General features: G+C 37.4%; 1 protein-coding gene across 2 annotated transcripts in view; it reads right to left on the reverse strand.

The window, feature by feature from the left end:
• Window positions 1–8,469, reverse strand: part of LOC115733026 (disease resistance protein L6-like) — a 154,133-nt gene that overhangs the window by 40,211 nt on the left and 105,453 nt on the right. The window contains exon 2 of one of the 2 annotated variants that reach the window (XM_048277043.1): window positions 4,218–4,221. The exons of the other annotated variant lie outside the window; for it this stretch is intronic. The gene's annotated coding sequence lies outside the window, so the exon portion shown is untranslated. The remainder of the gene's footprint in view (window positions 1–4,217; window positions 4,222–8,469) is intronic. 2 annotated transcript variants of the gene reach the window in all.

An 8,469-nucleotide genomic window follows, 5' to 3' on the forward strand; every position in this document is an offset into this window, starting at 1 on the left:
ATTGCACTACTTCAAACTACAAATGGAAGAGAGAGAGAGGAAAAAAAAAGTGAACATAGTGGAAATTTATTTGATAAGGACGACAGTTTACCGGTCATGTGTCTCATTATGAAAAAAAAAAAACAAGTAAATGCATATTGTAGAGATTAAATAGCAAAGAGAAAGAGAAAGCGAAATAAAGTTTAGGTAAAAATATGAAATGCAATTTTTTTTACAGACGTGAAGTTTTTTCTTTTAGATGGATAAATCCCAAAATTTAGGATGTAATCGATACGGGGTGAACGTGGTTCAGATTAGAACTCAGAGTAACGAGTTCTCCGACATTCCAATAATTATTCAGTGCTCAAAGCGAATGTAGGGAGGTTCAAAGTTCCAAAATTAAAATTGCATCATCACCAATGTTTATTTCAGGTCTTATTCCACTTGCGGAACTTAGAACTGGAAATAATTTTTTATATTTTTATTACTATATATTTTTGCACAATCCTACAATGTTATATGGCGTCCGATAATAAGTGTATAGTCTGGAGCCAAAAAAATTTTTAGATTTTAGGTTCCAAAAAATGATAAATGTGTTTCAATGGATTGATTTCGGGTTCTAAATGTAAATCAAACGGAACCTAAAACCGCTCACATCTACTTTTTCTTAGATGTTGTGGCGTTCATTCTAATTTTGTTTAACTAAAAATGAAAAAATAAAATAAAATAAAATAAATTGATAGGTTATCGGATACCTTGGAACCGACTCTAGAACTGTGACGGGGGTAGGTTCCGGTGTTCCAAGAGGGTAGGTAGGTTCCAGGGTTCCAAAAAATGAAGAACTCGACCGTGTAGGTTAGCGGGTCCCAGGTCGAGGACACCTAGGAACCCGAAACCGCTCACCCCTAGTAATCGAGGCATAAGAAATTTTATAAACCATTCGTGTATTCTAGAGAAAAGATATACGTTCGGTCAAAGATTCTTGAGGATCAAATACTGTAGTAGCGAAAGTTGAAATTAGTGAATGAAGCAAACTTCCATTATTAGAATGAATAATGGGAATTTATCTACATATCTAGGGTTTCCTCGTCATCCGGAAATATAATATGATTATTAGCTTGGGTTTGACCGTTGCAATATAGAGGTTTGACCGTCAGATGCCTTAACCCCCATCAGACGACGGTCCAAGACGCATGCTGCACGGGAAGGACAATTATTGCACCCGTAATTTTCCGCGGCATTATGCGGAAGGCGCATCGTCTTCTTCTTGACTTGACTTTGCTTTTCCTATTTACTAAAAACGCCAACCGACGATCTATTCCGATGCTCCGAGTCGCCAACCAATGTAATAAAAGAATAAATTATGACCCATTTTGACAGTCTGATCATATCTATAGATTACTTAGTCATTACCCCCTCACCCAAGTCACTTTTATCTCTCTCCTTAAATTAATTTTCTTTATTTTTCATATAAATTTTACGCTTTCAAAGTAACAATTAGAAATTCTCAAGTAACGAGTTCTCCACATTCAAATAATTATTCAGTGCTAAAAGAACAAATTATGACTTTGACCAATCATATTGTTTTTATATTTAATATTGCATCATCACCAATTGCTTTTTTATTTCATGTCTTATTTCCTTAGTAGAATCTAAAAGAAATGAGACAAGTAATATAGGGTGACATTGTAGTCCCCGAGGATGACTGTTTACTGATTACCCGTTTCATCGTGGAAGAAATGAACATGCACATACATATAGTAACGATGACATAGCGAAGATAAAAGAATAAATTAATTTTAGGGAAGAATATGAAATGCTTACATGGTAAATATATATTATTATTTTTTTTGCCTAATGGTGCATTCAATAATTGGTGGGCGTGCTCGATAGGTAAATCTCTCCATTAAAAAAATCGAAATCCAAGATATAATTTGGGCAAAAAAATTGTCAATCATTTAGAGAAAAGATAAAGGTTGGTTCAAAGTTTTTGGAGGATCAGGAACTCTAGCAGCAAAGGATGAAATTAGTCTTTGTGAGGTCCTAGACCTTTACTTACTTTGAAGGCAAAATATTTTAGAGTGCACGAACCAAACTTCCATTATTAGAATGAAAAAATGGAAATTTGTCTACGTGGGTAGGATTTCCTCTCCATCTGGAAATTTGAGCTCTAGCGCGCTCGACTAGACTTTGCTTTTCTATTACAAAAAAATAGAAGGAAAGAAAAATGACGATCAATACCCGTTAAAGTTGTTTGTGATACGGACCTTAGTAAGTCCTAAAACTGCTACATCTAAGGCCCATTCGGACTTCGGAATCCTTTAGGTGTAATATTCATAGAGAGTATTCCCCGCCTCCAGGAAAAAAAAAAGAGGCGATTGGCAATTGAGAGGGTGACGATGGGGAAGGTAAACTCCACCATGTCAATCATTGATTGGCTACTTCTGGGTAGGCTCGTATAGTAGCGACCCATGCTTAGGGTGAGTCATCGGAGCTTCGACTTCTACGTTGTTGGTTTATGCTTCGCACAATGTTTGTTGACTAGCATGTAGACTTGACTTGCTTTTCTATTAGTAAAAAAAAAGGAAAGAAAACTGACGATCAATACCCGTCAAAGGTGTTTGTGATTAGCAATTGGATATTATGAACCAATATGATGACTTAGACTTGCCCTTTCTTTAATAAAGATACAGAAATGAAAAACCAAAGGGCAATCCTTGCACGCGTAATTTCCACAGCATTTTGCGGAAGGTGTGTGGGAACTAGGGGTAAGCATGGTTGGGGTGGGTGATTTCCATCCTAGAACTGTGAACCACCCACTAAGAGCCGGTTTCGAAAAATTGAAATTGAGAATCGCCCACTGGTTTCATGGATCCACCCGACAATCGGACCACAAGTCCAGTCTGGTTCTCAAGTGGGTCAATGGTGTGACACCCCAAGTGCGTCGCTCACTATCGCGTCTTATTTGTTTTATCTTCATTTTATCTTTGTTAGCATGCGGAAGCTTACTGAAAACAAATCATATATGTTTTACCTAGATGGGAATGCTCAGTAGTGCATTTTAGAGTACTTCGAGATGCTTTCATTAGACCAAATGGTTTGAAGATTCCCATCGGTAAGTTAAGTCTAATCATATGTGCGTGTTTTGAAGTATATATAATTTCATAGGCACTATGTAAGGGCATACATGTTATTTATATCGATATCCAGTTTCAATCAAACAATAAATTGGATATTATATGAGAATATCCGACTTTAAGTTTGTTCATTGTCTCAATAAAAGAAGTTTTTTTTTTATCTCGCTAGTAATGTAGCACAATCATTTACTTATGATCCAACCCGATGGGATAAAACTTAAAACTTATAAATTGACTCATATAAGTCTTTCATATAGGGCTCACATGGAATCCACATGATCAACGGCTCCTAAAAAGAAAGGAAATCACCTCCGCAGAAACTTGTATTTCGTGAATCATGTTAACCACTTTCAGCCTTTCACCACCACCATCACCTCCTAAAAAAAAAAATCTCCTCCATAGAAGCCAGTTGTTTCCTCTTTCTACAAAACCCATCTAGAAATGCGTTAAGAAAAACGCTATACTTTTGAAATTACTCACAACACCATCTCAGCCTTTCACACCCCAATTAGAATGAGAATAGGGTAATGACATAGCCATCCTTTTACTCTAAGGATGCTGCCTTAAAATGTAACATGTTTAACTTGATATTAATATATAGAAAAAGGTCTTGCGCTTACGGTAACAAAGCCTTCTATAAACCAATAAAAAGACACGCGTAATCACCAAAGATTTTAGAAGCTCAACAGCTATACATACAACTTATAGAAAAAAAATCAAAAGTCCCCCGTTGTTGAAGTTGTCTCCCTACTTGTGCATCATTGAAGAACCAAAAACAAGTAAGATGAAAGGTTTAGTGAGCTAAACGGCAAGTCGATGGTAATACATTTTTTCTAAGCGGATCGAACAATCACTATGCACGTTTATAAAAATAATAATATATTTACAGGAAATCTTTTTACATATAGGGTTAACAACACTAATAACTTACAATCATAGATCAACAATCAATGGTCAATCCATTGAGTAATCCAAAACCAAGTATCAATGGTCTATCCATGGATTAATCTCAATCAAATCAAAAGACAATGGTTTACTCCATCGACTACTATGTAATGCCTATCGAACTATGGTCATGTTTAGTGCCGTGACAAAGGTTACTTACCTCCTCTTAACTAGGTCTACCACCTATATCAGCCGGTGGTGCAGCCTAAATGGATGTCCTGATAGTATGCATACATCTCCCACTCAATGGGTTCTTAACATAGCGATATGAGCATATCACATAAAGCACAATCTCCAATAATCCAATCAAAATCAGAACCATCTGATGACAACTCAGACAAACTCCACAATAGCATTTATCGACAAAATGCATTTCATAAACTGTATATATATATATATATAGCTTTTAGATATTCCCTTCGCAAAGCATTTATTCAAGGCATTTTGAACGAATTTCTTTTCAAAACTACTACAAACAATACCTTGCAAAGCTTTGTCAATTAACGACAAAAGGTAGTAAAGGTTCGATCTAGTTATGCAAGAAATATGCTCTTTTCTTATTTCATAACATATCTAGTGATTCTTTTTTTTAGTCTCAAAACATGAGTTTACAAACTCAAAGAAGAAAAGTACTACTCACTCGATAAAGCCAAAATCCAACTACGAAGGTCACTCAAACCGACTCATCCGAATCCCTATCCAATATATAGAAAAACGGATCAAATTGAGTAACAAGTCATCCTAACGTATGACTTAGCTAAACTACATTTATTAGTGACAAAACCACGACTACGCCCCCATGGAAACTTATCCATAACAGAAATTCAATGTTGTCTACTATGGACAGCTCGCGAGCCAAAACCGTTAAAGCCATAACTTCCTCCATCAAACTCCGTTTCAGGCCATCTTACTATCCATGCGAAGCTTGTTCAATGTACTACAAAAGTCTCAACATAGCTAACCTCGGCCGATAACTCGAAACTAACGAAATCAGGCCTCTAAGTTTACTGTTTGTGCTGTACTGTAGCGCACCAGAATTGAAAATCTTGTTCCGGGCAAACCGTAGTGTCAAATTAAGATCCGTCGAATCCTATAGGTCCATAATATCCTAAAGTTTCTTTTCAAGCAAAAGACGCAGCCAATCGCCATGAAATCAGACACAACAGTTCAGTTTCCCCAAAAATCTGAATTTTGCCCTAAATCCGAAAAGTCACTTCAATAGGAGGGATGAGAGGTGCGAGCCCTTACCTAGCGCTGTGATAAGTAGTGGAATGAATTCCACCAGCCGTACGTGGCAGGTGGCTCATGCACGTGACTTTTTTTTCTTTCTTTTTCCCTTTCTCCTCTCTCCTTTCCCTTTTTCTTCTTTTCTTCCTTTCCTTTTTTCTATTCTGGTCGTGCAGCTTAAAAGGGATCGCGGATTGCCCTCTTTTACTTGTTCTTCTTCTTCTTCTTTTTTTAATGGTGGATCCACTATCTTGGTTGACCTAGTCAAAACCAGGGCCAAATACTACAGCCTATTTGTACTTCGAAGGATGAAGCACCCCAGTCCTTCCAGGCATCTGAATGTTTTCACCCTCTGATTTGTCACCATTGGGAAGATCTAATTCGAATGCTCGTTTTCCTGCGTTAGAAGAATTTATAGACGCTCAACAAAGATTTCGCCACATGCCCAAGATTCCAAATCCCACTGACGTGGATGAGCATGGAAGACGGGAGAAAGTTACTACAGCCGAAGCCGTATGGAGTTGGCAATCTGAAAATGGTTTGGCTCTAAATAATGTTGTGAAGCCAATCGATCGCAAGCTTAGCTTACCACTGTTCATGCAAGTTTAGACCATGTCAACGGAAAGATTGATCAATCGGCTTTGGTCACGAATAAGATGCTTGAGACGTTGCATACTATCATGCTTTTCTTTTTCCCCTTTCAGTGCACCTAAATGAAGATAGTGAAACAAAGTATCGCCGCAACTCTTGAGCAGAAGTCGTTTAGGATGCTAGCTGTACCACTTTGAGACAGACTGTACTGAACTATGTCCAGAGGAAGTACCCCGGGGCTGTAATATCTACACACTGCAGTCTGCAGCATCCCTCAAAACTTGAATCAAGTGCGGCCAAGGAAAGCCGGCTCCCTATTTACCGCTCAAAGTACCACTGGGGGACACATGGCCTGCACTACCTTTGGGACTTCGACTGATTTCTTCAGTTGGTAAAATGAATACGGCTAAACGAAAGAGTGAATTTGAGGAATTAGATAACTTCGCCGTCGATTATCCATTCGCTGTGAAAACCTCAAAGCTTGACTGAATTTTTGAAAAGAAACTGCTCATGACCATGTCTTGGGGGAATCGAGTTTTCCAATCCGGATTGTTTTAATGTTTCTTTTTTTTTTTGTCAAAATTGTTTTAATGTTTATTAAGCTCCGTTTGTATCTTGAAAAATGAACAATTTTAAAAAAAATTCTAAAAAATGGTCACTTGTATCGCTTACAAAAATAAATAAATGTGAAAAAAATTTATTGTCCATAAACATGTTTTGGTATAAATTGATATCGATAATGAAAAAAATTGCATTAACTAATTATTTCAAGCAACATAAGCATTCATTTCTAAGAAAAATATTTTCCTAGTTACTTATTTTTCACGAAACAAACGGAGCCTTAATAATTTTAGCTATCATTGTGTTGTGAATTGCATGTTTGATGTAGGAATGATGGGATGTAAGATAGATACAATGTGCTGATCGAGCTTATTGAGCTTATCCATTTGCACCTGTTGTTTACCGTGAGTGTGAGACGACACAGTCAATATTCGTTTCGCTTTTCTTACTCTCCATCTGGACATTCAGGCCGAAGTATGCCAACTTCTATCTCTGCACGAATCGGACTATACGGAATCAGCTGATGTAGCTCGCAGCCTAGCACTCCCCCATCAGGCTTTACGGAGCTACCCTCTTGTCCAGTTTGGACTTTCTAACGTGATATTTACTCCATTATAAATGGAAAAAAATGAGACGTGATAAAACAATAGATAGTGTAGTTCACAAGGATGACAGTTTTCCGGCTACATGTTTTCTTATGAAAGAAATAAACAAGCTCGATGGATAAATCCCTCCCAGAGAAAAAATGGAAATCCAATATGTCATCGGAATAAAAGAGAACTTATAAGCCAATTGTCCTTGCTTGGGCAAGTTGGACGATTATGACAATCTTACTTGCCCAATTAGCTACTAATTGAGTTGCCGCCTTATGTTAGTTCATCTAATTACCTAAACTAGATGATTCTAGTCGACTTTTTTTTTTTTTTTTTGTCCTTTTCTCGGTCTCCCCTCCTGAGCTGGTGGAATCGCGAGTTCATATTTGAGAATACATCTTAATGCCATACCATCTCTGCACGAACCTCAAATAATTGAAACCTTTTGATTGGCATCCTGTGGTAACATATGAACAATGAAATCCATAGATGTGAAACTTCAAGCAAGTAAGGGTGTCAAAACTGAATCGAATTGAACTAAATTGAAAATTTGGTGAATTTTGGTTCGGTTTAATTTTCGATTCGAGTAATTGAAAAATGACCGTATCTTTTTCTAGTTCGGTTATTTTGGTTCGGTTCGGTCAACCAAAATGCACTAAAGATCTCCACATTTTCCCTTTTTCTTTCTTTTTATTCTTTTTTGGGGCAAAGGGCCACGAAGCCCTCGCCTAGGGACAACAGGTGTCGTCGGCCCTCGGCCGGTGGCCGGTGGCTTCGCTGACTTTGAACCGAAACAGAAAAGTAAAGAAAGTAAAAAAAAAATGGAAAATCGAACCGAACTGGATTTTTCTTCAGTTTATATTCAGTTCATGGCAAGATTTGATTCAATTCAAGTTTACACCCTAATGGTTTAGTTCGGTTCGATTTTCTAAAACCGCATTGAACTGAACCATTGACACCTCTACTTGTAAATGCATGTGAAGCTTTGATTGACGCTTGAGCTCCAAGATCCAGCACGCTTGACTTGACTTAACTTGCTTTTCTATTAATAAAAGAAACAGGATATAAAACTGATGATCAATACTCGTTAAAGTTGTTTATGATTAGTGAATATCAGTATTTCTTAAAGTTGTTTGTGAACCAACTCAACAACAATATGGTGACTTAGACTTGCCTTTTCGTCAATATAAGTAGTAGGAAAGAAAAACAAAGGGTAGCCCTTGCCCGTGTAATTTCCACAACGCTTTGCAGATGGTGCGTGGGAACCATCCTATGTGGGGTGTGCTTCTTGACTTGACTTTTAGGGGCACTTTCTTTCCCTTTTATTTCGTTTCATGTTGACGCTCTTTAGTTCTTTAACTTTTTAGTCAAGATTATCACTATTCATCTAAAGGGGTTCGCCATTAGTGATCGGATATAAAGAACCAACCATATTA

This window comes from Rhodamnia argentea, chromosome 4, assembly GCF_020921035.1.
Source record: "Rhodamnia argentea isolate NSW1041297 chromosome 4, ASM2092103v1, whole genome shotgun sequence".
NCBI classification, from domain to species: Eukaryota; Viridiplantae; Streptophyta; class Magnoliopsida; order Myrtales; family Myrtaceae; genus Rhodamnia; species Rhodamnia argentea.